The sequence below is a fragment of the Electrophorus electricus genome, chromosome 1 (genome assembly GCF_041902795.1).
Source record: "Electrophorus electricus isolate QZ-2024a chromosome 1, ASM4190279v1, whole genome shotgun sequence".
NCBI lineage: Eukaryota > Metazoa > Chordata > Actinopteri > Gymnotiformes > Gymnotidae > Electrophorus > Electrophorus electricus.
Genome location: NC_137497.1, coordinates 21,348,491 through 21,366,357, shown reverse-complemented (window position 1 = coordinate 21,366,357; position 17,867 = coordinate 21,348,491). Strand labels below are relative to the sequence as shown.

Genomic DNA, 17,867 nt, shown 5'->3' with positions numbered 1-17,867 from the left:
ACTGAACTTTTGGATGAAGAAGTCACGGAGCTGCTCTCTCAGTAGGACTCAGCTCTGAGTCTCTCTCCTTAAATGTCAGATATCTTTTCTTCAGTAATTTGTGGTCTTTAGCGTGGCTACCTTAATTACAGCTATAATAGTGTACATGCCAGCTGTGTTGAATCGCACAACGATGTCAGAATCTGGCACAATTTAACTGTGGAACTAGGTGGAGAGAATCTGACTAGCAGTACATTGGTAAGGTTTGATGCATATCCCAAGATAAGTCATAAAGCCTTGAATAAAGATGAAGGCTAAGAGAGCAAAAGTTATGTAATTCTTCAAACATGAATACTAAACGTACAATTCTGGCACACCATGTCAATTACAATCCAATATACTGATGTGTTTATTTGATTCACTGGAAGACAACGAGTGACTTGTGTTTGGAACATAGTCTTCCTTCCCAAAGTTATACTGACTTTTTATACTCACATTTTTTAAACATGTACAGACAATTTTATTCCCTGGAAAGTAACATATACACACACAGACAGACACACAAAATGTGTGCTGTCTCTAGTTTCTGGACTGTGCACACCCACATCAAGAGCCAGATGAGAAGGCTCAGTTTAAAAATATATTCTGACTCTTCATATGAAACCATGTGTTAAAAACCAACAGGTATTAATTGCCATGTAATTTTCTCTAGAATGTATAGACTTTATAGTTCTTTACCTTTTTTTCTCTGAAATGGTAGTGGATGGCTACCATTGATTGGAGGTAGAACACATGGAGCAAAATGTGTGCTATCTCTAGTTTCTGGACTGCGCACAGCCACATCAAGAGCCTAAACAAAGTATACAAGGTATTTTTCACACAAGAATTTACATACTGACACACAAGCACACATAACCATACACAACCTTCCATCATAGCCAAACAACCTTTTATTAAAATGTACTAAAAATGTATTTCTATTTGTTTCATTCTAGAGGCACCAGTACAAACATTTTTAAGGTATACCATACAATTTAAAGATTCAAAAACACATGCTCCTTCATTTCAGCGTTTAAATAAAATGTGTATACACGTACCTGAACGTTGTTTGCTTTCTGAGCACTGTGGTTTGGTCTTATTGGTGGCAGCTTTGTGCAGCCACCTTTCCTCTTTTCCATATCTACTGACACCTCTCGTCTTTTGATGTGAATTCTAAAGGTCAGTAAGCCTAACGACTGATTATAATTGGAGTGTGGACAAACACTAGCTAGCTACAAATCACTTACACAGTAGCGTGTGATTGGCTGCGCCAGTACCCGCTCCTATTGTGTTAACAGCTTTATGAATATTAATGAACTTTCCGCCGCTCTCTCCACCCCCGGTATGAAAGCTTCCTTCCTATTGGCTGTGCCAGTTCTCTGTATGACGCAGAGGTCTTTTGAACATTCCTAGTGGTTTTAGAAGAAACCCTCTGATACACATAGAAATAGAAATAGAAGCAATTTACTGCTGTGTATACACTCTCACAGCACTATATTCTAAATACGTACTGCTGTGCAGAGTGTAACGGACAGTAATTTGTCTGCTGTCCCTTTAAGTTGTGTTTTACGGAAAATGCATGTGCATGAATGCCACACAGGAGAAGACTTTTTTTTGTACTGTACATGACGGACCTTACTGGACCCAGCGATTCTTTTGTCCTTAATTTCATTTCTCTGTTAATGTGTTTATGAGCTTTGGACGTTTCTACATTTCATGTATGCACTGTCAACAGGATTCCAAGAGCAAGCCGCTGTCACGTAGTGAATAAACCGGCAAGATTATTGCATAACTGAGTTGAGTCTGACTCGCGTCTCCTCCACATGCTTCACAGGCTTCTCTCTACCAGTGCCAAAGCTCTTTGCTAATCTGGGTTGGAGCATAATTTAAATAGGACTAACTCCAAGCGTTACAAGAGGCACCTTGTGGTTGCATAGTTAGAGTCCATGGTCCATTCTGCCGCCATCCACATTTCTACACATTTTCTAGCCCTTTATCAATGGTTTGCTTCTGACCAAACGACTGCAGTTGCCAATATATTTTGGGTGGCTGACCACTCTGCAGTGACAGTGACATGCAGGAAAACTCCAGCCACCCTGCTGGGCACGACACACTTGCAACACTCACTATCTCAGTGCCTCCACTGTGCCGATGCTTTGAAAGTATATGTTCCATGCTAATAACCCTGAAAAATGTACAACTTATTTAATTAGTCTACTATTGCATATTGAAGATTACACAGTGCATGGGTATGCTCAAATGAAATGTGGCCAGAGTTCCTCAGTGTGTTTTTGATTTATGAAGATTCATGAAGAGTGACATTGACATCTCAGGAAATGTTTGAGATATCATGCTTGTCCCTGGTCTAATTCTCTCACAAGCAAATATATTAATAAAGCAGAACTAAAGCAAAGGCAGAATTTTTGGAACTGTTACTGAAAGACAACAGAGTAGCATAGAAGGATAGAAGAACATCACAGAAAAAATAATGCACATATCACTAGCCTAAGACCCTTTAAACACAAGAAATGCTGAGAGCTAAAACTAATATTTCCATATTTTGTTCATTTATTGCCTCATCGAGAAACAGTCCAAGACATACATTATCCTACAACACCATGCATTATTCTCCATGACAAAGGATTTTCAGGCACATGGCCATATTAACAAGGCAAAATGATGGCCAAACAGGACTAAAACAACAGCAAATTATGAATATTGTTCAGCTTGCACATATGGGACTATAAAATGCTTCTGGCACTAGGCATTTGTTTATGACTCAGAGGCTTCTGATTTGTTTAAATAATCAGCAGATTTTTGTGTCACATGACACTTGATGAAATACAAAGTCATTGCTTCAATTATGCATTTACACACCAGTAAAAATGATTTTATATATATATATATATATATATATATATATATATATATATATATATATATATATATATATATATATGAGAGAGAGAGAGAGAGAGAGAGAGAGAGAGAGAGAGAGAGAGAGAGAGAGAGAACACTGCAAACGTGAAAGAAGACCTCCACTTTTATTCAGTACAAGAACGTTTTTGTTTTTTTTTGTTTTTTGTAAAATCCATTTTATTAAACTTAGTGGTGGACATCTCAGCATTCACAACTCCTCATAAATACTAAACGTTAAAGTATTTCCACACTTTTTGCCTCTACATTTGAATGTCATCCTATTTAAAAAACAAAATAAACATTAGAAGATAGTTCTTCTTGAACGTACTGAGTAGAGCTTAAGTCAGCAATCACCAACATTATTTCGTGTAACGTTGCTGCTGGCCCGAGTGCCGCAGGGCGCTGGGCAGGACGCACAGACTCCCTTGTGTTTGTGAAACATTTATTAACATTAAACACGGACAACACAAGTGCCACTCACATACAAATATAGCAGTGAACAGTATTAAACATTTAACATAATACGAAAACGGTGTCACATCCATAACTCGGATTACCGACAGGAGGCATTAGATTTTGGGCGGGACTGGTAGGACATACTGCAGTTGGGAGCCAAAGGCACTTTTATCCAAGCAGAAACGGTCTTTGCTATGATTGAACCGTACACAACACACAAACAGCGGCACAAACGTAAGTACACAACGTAGCAATCTGCAGAATTCTAGCTGTTAGCTGGTTAGCTCTTTGTAAAATTTGAAAGTAGTTGTAACTGGATATTTGAACATTTTTAGGGAGGTTTTTCAAAGGCTTGAACGAGCTGTGTGTAGGTTATGTTAGCGATACAGCAATGCTAGCGGGCTAAACCATCTGGCTAACCTTAGCTAACCTAGCTAGCTAGTTGGGATAACACTTTTGTTAATTGACTGCCTAATCCAGTGGTCACCAACCTTTTCATCGATAAACATAATATCATATTCTCAATTATGAGCAAATTAGACATGTGAGATCGACTTGATAGATAGACTGGTTGGCGACCAGCGAGCTAAACCATCGATAAGGGTGCTGTAGCTAGCTAACATTATTTCTTCCATCAGTGCAGCTTGATTTTCATTACGGTTCTTTGTAAAATTGCTAAACCTTTATTTACTAGTTAGGTGTCCAAGTTCAACACACGCAAAGGCTGGGACACTTCTAAGAATGTGGAAGAGCGCAGGGAGCAGGTCAGCAGCTTCTTTTAGAAGGAACTCCTTTAGAATTGATTTATCCTGACTACAAAAACAACTGCTCCCCATGTCTGTGTAATTTCAGTCTAGTTGGTTGGGTTTATTATTTAGCCAAGAGTGAAATAATAATGAAATTTACAGTATACTTTTACATCACCATATTGTTTTTTATAAACAGTGAACACTATACATGCAAATACAACACTATACATGCAAATACAAGAAGTATTCAGATTTCTTTTCAACAGGAGTTTATAGTGCTTAGTGCTATGTTTATTTATGAGGGATATGGGGACCCTAGCTGGGACTTTCAATATATGAAGAATTCTTGGCAGACCTGGAATAAGGCCAAGCCGGTGTGGGACAAGGCACATGGTGTAAAACTCAATAAGACTCCTGGGACTGAAATAGCTGTTTTTGCTGCCACACAGCTGAAAGGATCCTCCTCCACTTGTGAAGCGTGCACTGATAAGACAGGCCACTGCTCAGGCAGATGTTTCTGTTTCGAAGGCCACACACACATCTGAGCTGAAGCAGGAAAGTGAGAGGGGGACTTCTGGAGGAAGATTGGACGACAAGCCACACCCACCCTCTCTACTAACCTCGCCTCTACAGTAGGTTGAGACTTCGGAGCACGGCTCCAGCCACCCCGTGAATATTTCTGCTCTATTCATGATGCTGGGTGAGAAACTGTGTAGAGTTATGCCTCCTAACATGACTGATATTAAAAATAGGCGTTTATCACATTTTTGTAGATGGCCCATGTTTTAAACCGTCTGACTCTGAATTTCCCTGTGGTTATTGTCTGCTCTCTGCCTAACCTCATTTGGGAGGCTTACTCTCTCCCTTATAGGTCTGCTCAAGCAGTTGAGCTGATGGCGTTTACCAGGGTCTGCCATCTACTCCGGGATCAGGTTGTCACCATCTACACTGATTCCCATTATGCGTTTGGGGTTGCTCATAACTTTGTTAAGATTTGGCACTCCAGGGGGTTCCGCACCTCGGACGGCAAGACCATTTCTAATCCAGGACTAGTGTCTGCACCTTTGTCTGCATGTACACTACCAGCTCGGCTGGCTATCGTTAAAGGTCAAAGGTCATGACTCAACCTCTGAGTATGACACGGCCACTGGCAATGCTTCAGCAGATGAGATCCCACGTTGGTCAGCTGTGAATGCTCCCTCATGCCCGTACACTATATCCTTGATGTGTGAAGCGATCGCCATGTTTTCTCATTGCTTTGTGCCGAATAATATCAATCTGCGTTTCTTACAAACTCAGGGTACACAACAGGACTGCTCTCACTGGGTTGATTAGGGCTGTAGTCCTGATTAAAATGGTCTAATCTGTGACCTGGAGGGGCATGTCACCGTTCCTAAATGTATTTTGCCATTTCTTGTGCATCATTTTCATGGGATTTCACATCGCACAAAGGGGGTGACGGCTAACATTTAAAAACAGTTTTGTATACCTGCAACACATATAACTGTAAAACTCCTCCTAGATTGCTGTTTAACCTGTGCCAGAAGCAACCAAGGTAAAACACAAGCCAAATATGATACCTTACCGGCTCCTGAATATCCCTTTCAGTCAGTTGAAAGTACTTGCTAGCGATTGTAGACAGGTTTTCCAAGTGAACTGATGTGTTTCCTTGTTCTAAGGAAGACGCCCGCACTGTGGTTAAAATCCTAGCCAAGGAGATAATATCGAGGTATGGTGTGCTTCGGGTAATAACATTCAAATCAGGGACCCATGTTTCATTTCTAAGGTAACTCAGAAACTATGCACCTACCTAACTATTGACTGGAAGTTTCACATCTCATGATGGAAACAGGAAAGAAGTAGATAGATCTACTGCCAGCAGTGTTGTGTGAGATCAGAATGACACCCAATGCTGCCACCAAATTTTCTCCATTTGAGGTCATTTTTGATAGACTCCGTCTCTGCTTATCAGCCATAATGTAACTGCTTGACCAAGAGCTCTTCACCCGAGGTCATCTGCTCCCTCTTCTTGCATACTTTACCCCTCCCTTTCTCTTTCGCTCTCCCCATCTCTCTCTACACACGCAAGCAGCTCATGGCTGGGTCATGCTGACTGCATCTAATCTTTACTAACCTGCTTCTTTCCTGTCTACGTAGACCCTTGGAACATTCCTCATTTTTCCCCATCATCCTGTAGATTTAGATAGTAGATATAGGACACATATATACTCTGTGCTTTCCTCAATAAAGTGGAACTCTTGATTCACTTCATCCTAATCCAGATTACAGAATAATTCACACAGTCATAGCCATTTCACCTATTGATATCCAAAGAGCAGAAGTTAGAATTCAACACGCCTATCATCCCACTGGAACTTATGCTAACTGCATTTAGATTTTAAAAATTGATCAAAATGATTCCTCTTTCATTAAAATAGTCACATCCGTGTTCAGGGAATTCTTGCATCCCTACGGAACTCCCTGGAAGTTCAGGAAACACGTGTAAGATCCCTGCTGTTCACACTGCCTTGTGTAACCCTAGTCATATATTTCTATCAACAAAAATACAAAACAAAACTCCCCAAAACTGCAAACCATCCTAAAACAATAAAACTGTTCTAGGTACAGCTGCAATTTAGCGATTCAAGATCGATCAGTTCCACTCCTTGGTTCTGTGTTTTTTTGCACCTATAAGGCTTGTCTTGTACATATTTGTTTCTTGGTGGAGTTTTGTGTTTACATTGCTTGTTTTACACTCACCTCCTGTCAGAGGGTATATGTATTTTTCTGTCATTTAGGCATCTGATAAAGTGAAAAAAATGATTCGCTCATGATAAAAATGTAGATTATTCTAGAGTTCTAGCCAGAATGCGTGTTTGGCTGTTGTTAGTACACAGTGTTAATTCTTTAACCAGGGTATTTGGAGTTACCTGAGTTAGCTGAGGATGTGCGTTATACCCTGCACAGATCACTGGCCTGCTTCCACACACCGGAGTGAGGTGTGAAGGGCTTGAGTTTAGGAAGGTGTGTTGGCCTAGATGAAGTACAGTCATATGCAGACCAGGGGTCATGTGGGCTGGACCTGGAACCTGCTGGTGTGGCTTCACCTGGGGTGCCCTTGCCCGGTGTAAGCAGTTGCATAGTTCCACATGTCCTTCAAATGTAGTGGGATTGCCTCCCTGTTGTGATGTGACCAGTTGTCTGATGTGATACACTTGTGATTGCTTTGAAATACCTGATAGATTCAAATTCATACATATCAACATTATAATGAATATTGTAGTAATTGGTGACATAAATGTTGATTAGTAATTGATTTGATTCCTTTTTTTTCTAAAAGGGAATATTAAAAACAATAAGTGATGTGAACGTTGTAATTGGCTGCTTCTTCCAGAGGGAGGTGGCAGACTGTTATACTCAGAATGCAAAAGTCATTGAGAAACAACTAGAGAGGAAAGGAATGAGTAAGAAAAGACTGCAGGAACTGGTGAGACCCCACACACATACATACACACACACCCCTACACACACACGCGCACACACACACACGAAAGAAAAGAGCTGGTGAGAACACACACTTTCTGACAGTCATGCTCACAAAGATAACCAAATAAATATACCCACCGTCTCCCTCACACGGTGGAACACACCTGACTATCAGGCGAGGGTAAAAGCTCTCGTGTAGAACCGAGGGGGAAATTTGTCTGATTAGGTGAACAGCACAGGCTGTGTGTTCCACATGAGACTGCGTTCACACGGCATGTTCAGTGTGTTATATATAATGAAAAACACCTTTGTGGTGTGTTAAATATAATGAAGTGTGTAGATATTCAATGCGTGCTAGTGTGTGGCACAGTGTGTGTTTTAATGTGTACATGTTCTGTGTGTGTGTGTGTGTGTGTGTGTAACTGCTTTGCTCTTTTTCTTTTTTTCAGCCTGAACTAGAAACTAAGAAGGCAAAGATGAAGGGAACCATTATTGATAACCAGTTCAAATAGTGTGTGTGTGTGTGTGTGTGTGTGTGTGTGTGTGTGTGTGTCTGTGTCCTGGTCACGTCGGGCCAGCTGTGTGTTCTGATGAGACACATGATCAGAAACAGAAATGACAAATTAGTAATATGTGTAAATATCCACCCCCTTAACCGCGATGCGTCAGAGGTGGGAACCGCGTTTTACTGCAGCGCATTTGATGTTTGTCCTAAATGTGCAGCCTGTGTTTTTGTGTGTGATAACATGAGAGAGGAAGAATTTTTCTAAGACAGCTGGAATTTTTGTACATGTTGTGGTTTTTTTTTACATTTATTTTTCCTTTTAATAAAGCTTTACAGAGACTACTCTACCTCCTGATGGCTGACATCATGATGTTTTACTTACCTGTCCATCTACCTTACCTGTCCATCTACTGGTCTGCTCTTAATACCATAGAAACATTGTTGCTGAGCATGTCACTGGTTCAGACCCCAGACTGGGCGGAGCTGCTGGTGAGGATGATGGGAGATTATGGGATTTCACATCCCCAGTGCCAGAGTCCTGGCCGAGAAACGAGGAGCTTCTGGAAGGTTCCGCCATCAGTATCTTGGCCCCATTAATCTGGTACCCTGGGAATCCCACCTGCTAGTCAGGCATAATCAGAGGGGAATTATATTCAAAGTGGAAAAAAATAGCCATTGATCTGGTTTTAGTAGTTTATGAATATTTCAGGATTATTCGGTTATTAGATTAAGCAAATATTATAGTCATAATAAGGGAATATTATTATTATATTGAATTATTACATCAGAAATCCCTGTGCTTTGACCTCCCTGATCTTCAGTGGGAATAACAATCTTTACATTACCAACAGGACCACACTCGATAAAACCAAGGCTCTGATGATTGTGTGTGCGCGCGTGCACATGCACTGCCAGTATTGTATAGCATAGTAAGTCCACTCAAACACTGCATGAGGCATTTATGAGGTCAGTAAATGTGTTTATTATTCAAAACAGTGAGTTTTACTATATTTTGATTGTCTTAATACTGAAGTATATAGTTAAAACTAATGGAAATACAAAACAGCAGATTATAATAAATACTCATCTTTTACTGGAGCAAAAGTCATACACAGTGTCAATACCGGAGGCTAAAAGGCAACAAACAGCTCAGCTAACGATAACCACATGTTTGAGCTAATGTTAGCTAGCTAGCTAATATTAGATATGAAATGCCTAAACCCTACCGTTAGTTAACAAGCTAGCTAGCATTAGCATAGTGAACTAAATACCCAAACTGACGTCCTCTGTGGTTGCTGCTAAAGTCCGGGAGTTTTTTTCTCCTACCACTGATAGCTAGCGAGACAGGACAGTTAGCTCATTCAAATAAAGGCTACTCAGCTCTGGACCTCGATATTCTCTCCGTGGTTACGACAATGGCTACACTTTCCCCAAAACCGACGGCGCACAATTTCAATCATTTCTAATCTCCCGGTTTCATGAGGATGGAAGGGAAAACTTACCCGATATTCTGCCATGATGCGATCAAAGTGTTATAACAGAAAACTGCCCTGCGCACTAAAATATATATACTCGCTATGTGGCGTCATAATAGACTTGGTTACCCCAACAACAGCCATTATGAAGTAGGCAGCAGGGAGTGCTGTGAAACTGTATTAATATTCATAAAACGGCCAATCATGATATTAACACATTATTCACAATAATTAACAAGACAGAAGGAACATTCTTGATTAATGTCGTCTTGAAAGCCTTGTACAGACTATGTCATATGGTTAAAAAGCTATAATAACAAACCAGACTGTGGAACAGGTCAGATATAATAACAATAATTTAAACAGGAGTACATAAAATTCTTAAGAAGTAATATGGGCTAACCCATATAATTAGTATCATAATGGGTAATGTTTGTCCATGACACATGAATTGGAATAATACCATTAATTGATAATAAATTACTTCTAATTAATTATTGACAGAAAAGTAATCCACGTAGCTGTTCTATAGCTGATCTTATATTCTGGTCAGTTCTCATTTGGTTGCCATCATTGCATTTCTAGTCCGATCTCATTTGTTCTCTGTGTTTGGTTACTCTTGCTGCATGTTGCTTTCCTTGTTTAGTTCTGTATCTTCGTGCTCAATATTGTTTGTTCATCTTATGTAGCCCAGTTCTGTGTTCCTGTTTGTCTGTGTTTATGCTCACCGTTATGTTTTATTATTGGTGTTCTGTTAGTCGTTCTCTAATGTTTTATTCCCTCATTGCCTATTTCTCACCATCACCCTGTTATCATCTTATTTTTCTGTTAGTCTGTTTGTTCTTCAACCTAGCCTTCATAATCATTATAAATAGTTGTGCAGAGGAAATCGAACTCACCTTACCTACAAGGCAGTAGTTAAGAGGTAGGGGGCTCTACAAGAAGAAAATGTGACATTCTTCCATCAGTCCATATAAATGGAATGTAATACATTTTCAGTGCAAAAATACACCTGCCTGTAAATATTTTACAAAACCTCTCTAGCTTTGTCTGATCATAATTAAAATATACTGTATTTGGAAACAAAGGTAAGACAACAGTGGTAAAACATTCAGTGATTGGAAGTTCATCATAATGAATTGCTGGCTGGTCACATTACCCAAAAAGTTGGGTGTTTTGTTTTGTTTTGTTTTTTAAATAAACACCCTGCTGTGACACAGCTCAGAGGTGATGGTACCAATCCTCCCCAGAAAGCAAGACAGAATGTGTGTGTGTCCAAGTTGAAACCTAAGAGATGATCGGCCCTTTTCTAAATTTATTTCTACTCCATAAAAAAGTTTTTGTTTTTCACAGACCAAGGTGTCATGTTCCCTTCAATAGTTGTTACAAAGGCACTTTCGATCATTTTAAGAAAGAAATGTTGAAATGGAAATATGTAACTACTCTTTGGATTAGTGATGAGTGTGATAGATTATTTTATCACCTAATCAGTGTGTGAGTGTTTGTAAAAGCTGATATCTATGTGTAAAGCATCCTTGAGTCTGAGAAATATATATAAATGTATATATTATTATGTAACTAATAAGAAGAAGGAGGAAGAAGAGGAAGAGGAGGAAGAGTCTACTCTGATGTGCAGGGATCCCCTCCACTAGAACCACTTGATGCAGGAGACGTTCTACTGTACAATGTAATCAGTGTAGATGGACCACACACAGGTGATGTATTTTCTGTTTATTAAGTTACTTAAAACAATAGGAACGGTTCATATTACTGGTCAGTAAATGTGTTTATTATTCAAAACAGTGAGTTTCACTATATTTTGATTGTCTTAATACTGAAGTATATAGTTCAAACTAATGGAAATACAAAACAGCAGATTATAATAAATACTCACCTTTTACTGCAGCCAAAGTCATGTCGGTGTCTGTGTTCTTTCCTACAACGACAGCAGACTTATAAGCAACCAAAAATCACACAGATAGAAACATAAAGAAAATAAAATCTTGCTATTTGATTTACACATGAGGTTACCTGAGAGTATCCTGATCATGACTGTGCTCAGGTAGGTTAAAGTCTTACCTTCTACGGTGACCCTAAAGGTGAATACAATCTCCTTATTCCTGATGTCCCATATGATGTAAACGCCACTGTCAGCTCTACTTTACCTTCCTGACAGTTCTTGAGATCCTCCCCATTAGGCGATGTATCCAGTGTGTCTGCCTGGTCTTAGCTTCAGCCACACCAGATACAGTGGTACTTACTGTCGTCGGCTTTGCAGATCCGGGGCCGTCTGTGGAGGGACAGTAGAGGAAATGGGCCATATCTTTCTTCTGAATAACATTAACAAATGATAAAGCTCCTCCAAGCACCAGACCGCCACTGATGAATGCCTGGGTCACATTCACATTTTTCCTGGCCTTAATTCTTCTGAGGAGCTCATCATACACAGCCTCAATGACTGAACTGTGGAACTCCTCAGGGAGGTCCATCCTATCCTCCATACGCACTCCAGTTACACTGAACAAAAGTCCATGCACACATTCAGCTGCAGAGGTAAAATGGCCACTCCATGGTTGTGTCACCTGTGACCCAGCAGCAATTGTACAGAATTCCTTTTGTACCTTCAGGAAAACTGTACGAAGACAGTGGTGTACTGCACAAAGTGAGACAGTAGGGAACCCAAAGCGTGTTGTGCTCGTTTGGGGTTCTGAGCCATATGAGGTTCTTTCATTGGTGGAAGCCGTTGTTTATTTTACATCAATCTTCTGTAACTCAGCATTACAAACACCAGTGTAAACAGAATAGTTCCAAGTCAAAAGGCTGAAAAATGGACTGCCGAAAATCGGCGGGGCTACATATTGAAAATACAGTGTCAATACAGGAGGCTAAACTAACTCTAGCCACATGTTTGGGCTAATGTTAGCTAGCTAGATATAAAATGCCTAAACCCTACCGTTAGTTAACAAGCCAGTTATATATATATATATATATATATATATATATATATATATATATATATATATATATATATATATGTGTGTGTGTGTCCTATATCTACTATATAAAGATACAGGATGACAGGGAAAAGTGGGGAATGTTCTAAGGCTCTACGTAGAAAGGAAAGAAGCAGGTTAGTAAAGATTAGATGCAGTCAGCATGACCCAGCCATGAGCTACTCGTGTACGTAGAGAGAGATGGGGAGAGCAAAAGAGAAAGGGAGGGGTAAAGTATGCAAGAAGAGGGAGCAGATGACCTCGAGTGAGGAGCTCTCAGTCAAGCAGTTACATTATGGCTGATAAGCAGAGACGTTGCATTGGGGTCTACCAAAATTACTTCAAATGGAGACAATTTGGTGGTGGCACTGGGCGTCATTCTGATCTCACACAACACTGCTGGCAGTAGATCTATCCACTTCTTTCCTGTTTCCATCATGACCTTTGTTAACCTTTCTTTCAAGGTATGATTCATTCTCTCAACAATGCCAGATGACTGAGGATGATAAGAGATGTGAAACTTCCAGTCAATAGTTAGGTAGGTGCATAGTTTCTGAATTACCTTAGAAATAAAACAGGGTCCCTGATCCGAATCTATTACCCGAGGCACACCGTACCTCGGTATTATCTCCATGGCCAGGATTTTAACCACAGTGCAGGTGTCTTCCTTAGAACAAGGAAACGCCTCAGTCCATGTGGAAAACCTGTCTACAATCACTAGCAAGTACTGGCAAAATAGATTTAGGAAGGGTGATACGCCCATCTGGGTCACGGATTAGACCATTTTTATCAGGACTACAGCCCTAATCAACCCAGTGAGAGCAGTCCTGTTGTGTACCCTGAGTTTGTAAGAAACACAGATCGATATCATTCGGCACCAAGCAATGAGAAAACATGGAGACAGCTTCACACATCAAGGACATAGCATATGTGCATGAAGGGGCATTAACATGAATCATCTACAAAAATGTGATAGCCACCTATTTTTAATATCAGTCATGCTAGGAGGCATAACTCTACACAGTTTCTCACCCAGTATCATGAATGGAGTAGAAATATTCATGGGGTGGCTGGAGCCGTGCGCCGAAGTCTCACCCTACTGTAGAGAGGCGAGGTTAGTATAGAGGGCAGGTGCGGCTTGCCATCCGCTCCTCCTCCAGAAGTCCCCCTCTCAGCTTACTGATTCAGCTCAGATGTGTGTGTGGCCTTCGAAACAGAAACATCTGCCTGAGCAGCAACCTCTCTTATCAGTGCATGCTTCACAAGTGGAGGAGGGGATCCTTTCAGCTGTGTGGCAGCAAAAATGACTATTTCAGACCCAGGAGTCTTATTGGGTTTTACACCATGCGGCTTGTCCCACACTGGCTTGGCCTTACTCCAGGTCTGCCAAGAATTCTTCATATATTGAAAATCCCAGCTAGGCTCCCCATATCCCTCATAAATAAACATAGCACTAAGCACTATAAACTCCCTTTCAAACGAGCCTGTACATGGATAGTGTCTAAACCCAGCACATTCAGTCCAACCAGCCAGACTATCAATGTACAGATCACAATGTGAGCCCAAACCACACTGAAACATCCAATCCTTTGGGGTTTCCCCCTTTTTGGGTTTTACATAACTAACACCAGAACCCATGGGTCACCCAACAAAATGACAACGAGTATACAACTATACAAAGAGCTCTCAAATAGGTACAGAGCTTGGAGGGTTCACCAATAAACAGTAAATTGTGTTTCAATAAGTCTCAGGCAGGATAACAAATCTTTACACATTGTATACATAATTCAACTCGTGCCAATAGACGAGATTTCTTCCACCTTTTCAACAGGCAGGATAACAAATACAAAATTCAACATTCGGCTCGTACCAATGGACGAGATTTCTTCCACCTTATTTGAGACAAAAACGCACCTAAATTAAATTTAAACTAAATTTAAGCACAGAGATATTGAGCAGGAAGAAGACACATTAAATACTAGGGTGTCACTTACCTGCACAGTATCCCACTTCTGACCCAGACTGTTAGAAACTGGTTCAAAGTGACCAGTCCTTCAGGTCTGATCTCTTCCAAGTTACCCTATGCCCTCCATCCTCTGTAGTCAGATCGATCTGGGGAAGTCAAGAGACACTGGCACCAGGGTAGTGAATCAAGAGTTCCACTTTATTGAGGGAAGCACAGAGTATATATGTGTCCTATATCTACTATCTACATCTACAGGATGACGGGGAAAAGTGAGGAATGTTCTAAGGGTCTACGTAGAAAAGAAAAAGACAAGGTTAGTAAAGATGTTATCTGCGGATGACCTCGGGTGACCAGCTCGCGGTCAAGCAGTCATGTCATGGCTGCTAGGCAGAGACCTAGTATTGGGTGCCTGAAGACAGAAAGGCTCTAGTATCTAACAATGATCTAAGTCACAATTATAGACAAACACACACAAATGCACAGTTGTACTGATCATGTCTGTTATTAAGCGCAGTGAGTAAACGTCCACAGTGTTGGCCAGAAAAGGTCAGTGCACATTTAGATTTACTTAATACTCACCATATACCTAATACTCATCATATACCTCTTGCGCACCAGATATTTAAATTCCACCTCCAACTCCCCTAGTCAGATTGAATTTGCTTCATTGTACTTCATTGAACTGTTACTAAAGCAGTGTTAAAGCGGCACTAACGCTATACTAAAGCTATTTTAAAACTATACTATAGCTATACTAAAACAATGCTAAAGCAGTAGTAAATTAGTACTGCAGTAGCATCAGCTTGTCCCATGTTTTCATGAAACGTTTACCTTCTGCTGTATTTTGTGGTTACTGTGGAAAAAGCATCATTATCACTTGTTTTAATGATGTATTGTTTGTTTAGCTCGTGCCTTTGTATTGCTGTACTGGTGGCTGGGAACAGCATGACACAGCCTGACCTCTGAAATCTCTCGGCTTGATGTTTTTCTGCTCAGCAGGTAAGTTTGTGTGTGCATGTGAATGTGTATATGTGTGTACACGAGTGTGTATGTGCATGTTTGTGTTTGTATAGACAACTCTGTACTCTGCATTGCTATGTTCTCCCTCTGTCTCTCCCCAGACACACTGCAGGTGTGAGGAAGGCTATCCTCCTCCTCCTCCTCTTCCTCCTCTTGCTGCTTTTTGGTGAGTCTGCTTTTCTGAGTCACTACATTTCAAGTCATCTCATGTCCGAGCTCCTGTGTGGTGAAAAAAAATTACATGCAGCACACCAAAAGCACAAAGACAGAAACACACATGTACCGATGCAGTGTAAGCTGACAGGTGTGCCGGAACAGTTAGTAAACGACGGCAGCTGTATTCGTAACAGATGATTTGATGACTACAGCGTTAGTGACGTGTGTAGCTGACAGGGGCTTTAGTGACAGGTGTGTTATTTTTTACAGGAGCATGGTACTGGTACCCCTTTGTCAGTACTCAAATGTTAGACACTGAAGAAAAGACCACAGTTGATCCCACGCAGCTCAACACACCTGTCCAAGCCCCTCTGGATGTGAGTACTCTCATTGGTTGAAGAGTCACTGCAGGACTGACACCACACACGTTTATTGGATGCCTCCTATGTCCTAGAAAAAATACTGTTTTATACTACTCACAGGTAATAAACCCACTATTTCAACATTCTTCTCTCTCTTGCTCTCTCTCTCTCTCTCTCTCTCTCTCTCTCTCTCTCTCTCTCTCTCTCTCTCTCTCTCTCTGGTGCTGCCTGCAGAATCATGTGCTCAGTGTGAAGTTGTCAGCTATCAGGGACGAGATGATGAAGTGGTCTGAGGACAGAGCGAGAAACATGGAGGCCATGCTGGTGAGAAAATGAGAGACAGAGAGAGAGAGAGAGAGAGAGAGAGGAAAAGAGTGAGAGAAAGAATATGAGAGTCAGAGAGGGAGAGCGTCATAATAATTCAGTGGAGCACAAAGGATTGTTTTTCAAATGAATGGTGTGGACTGTCAGGTGTACAATATAATAAAATCACTCTACAGTATCACCCAGCAGAATACAGAATACATAACAAATGAGTAAAGCAAGATATCCTGAAATAAAAAATAATGTATCACTTAGATGACAATACCAGCCAGAGAATTACTTTCAGTACTTGTAAATTACTGTAATGAATTGGCACTTGAACTAAAAATGTAAAAAATGGAAATAAGGGTTTGACAGCACCAATATCAGCTATAATTCTCTGAAATGACTGTGTGTGTATTTGTGTTTTTGTGTGTGCAGACACTTCAAAGAAATATGCAGGCACTGCGAGTTAAAGTGAAGAAGTAAGAGGGCCTTTTCTCTTCCTTTATCTCAGCTCACTCATTAAACCACTTATTGCGCGAATGTTTAGGACTTTTTGCATTTTGTCCCCCCAGTATCAACTCTCAGCACCAGCGTCAGATTTTCCATCTGAGATCCAGCCTCCAGGCAGCTTTGGAGCAGCTAAAGGCATCATCTCCTCCCCACCTTGTCACAGAGCCAGCAAACGTCTACTCAGGAAAATCCTCATCAGAGGATGGCGACTACCCACAGAGCACACAGTCCAGTGAGTGTGTGTGTGTGTGTGTGTGTGTGTGTGTGTGTGTGTGTGTGTGTGTGTGTGTGTGTGTGAGAGAGAGAGAGAGAGAGAGAGAGAGAGAGAGAGAGAGAGAGAGAGAGAGAGAGAGAGAGAGACAGTTAGACAGAGAATCTAACTTCTCTCAGGTTCTGTTCAGGCTTCAGCTGAGGCAGAGTTTGGGTTCTGAAAAGCGCTCACTCCTCACCATATTAAACAGACCTTATCAACATCATTATCACCTGTTTGAATGATGTATTGTTTGTTTGTTTGTTTAGCTCGTGCCTTTGCAGTGCTCTACTTGTTGATGGGAACAGCATGGTACAGTCTGACCTCTGGAATCTCTCTGCTTGATGTTTTTCTGTTCAGCAGGTACATTTGTGTGTGGACATGCGTGTGTGTGCATGTGAACGTGTATAGGTGTGTCTGTACGTGAGTGTATATGAGCATGTTTGTGTATGCAACTCTGCACTCTGCATAGCCATGTTCTCTCTCTGTCTCTCCACAGACGCAGTGCAGGTGTGAGGAAGGCTATCCTTCTCCTCCTTTTCCTCCTCTTGCTGGGTTTTAGTGAGTCTGCATTCCTGAGTCACTACATCTCAAATCATCTCATGTCCGAGCTCCCGTGTGGAGAAAGAAATTTGCACTCAACACACAAAAGACACAATGACAGAAACGCACATGTACTGATGCAGTGTAAGC

General features: G+C 40.9%; 1 long non-coding RNA gene across 1 annotated transcript; it reads left to right on the top strand.

The window, feature by feature from the left end:
- Nucleotides 1–3,545: 3,545 nt before the first annotated feature.
- Nucleotides 3,546–4,745, top strand: LOC145657496 (uncharacterized). Its single transcript, XR_014123230.1, has 3 exons — nucleotides 3,546–3,627; nucleotides 4,088–4,157; nucleotides 4,592–4,745. It is a non-coding gene; the product is annotated as an uncharacterized LOC145657496 (long non-coding RNA).
- The last annotated feature ends 13,122 nt before the right edge of the window (nucleotides 4,746–17,867 follow it).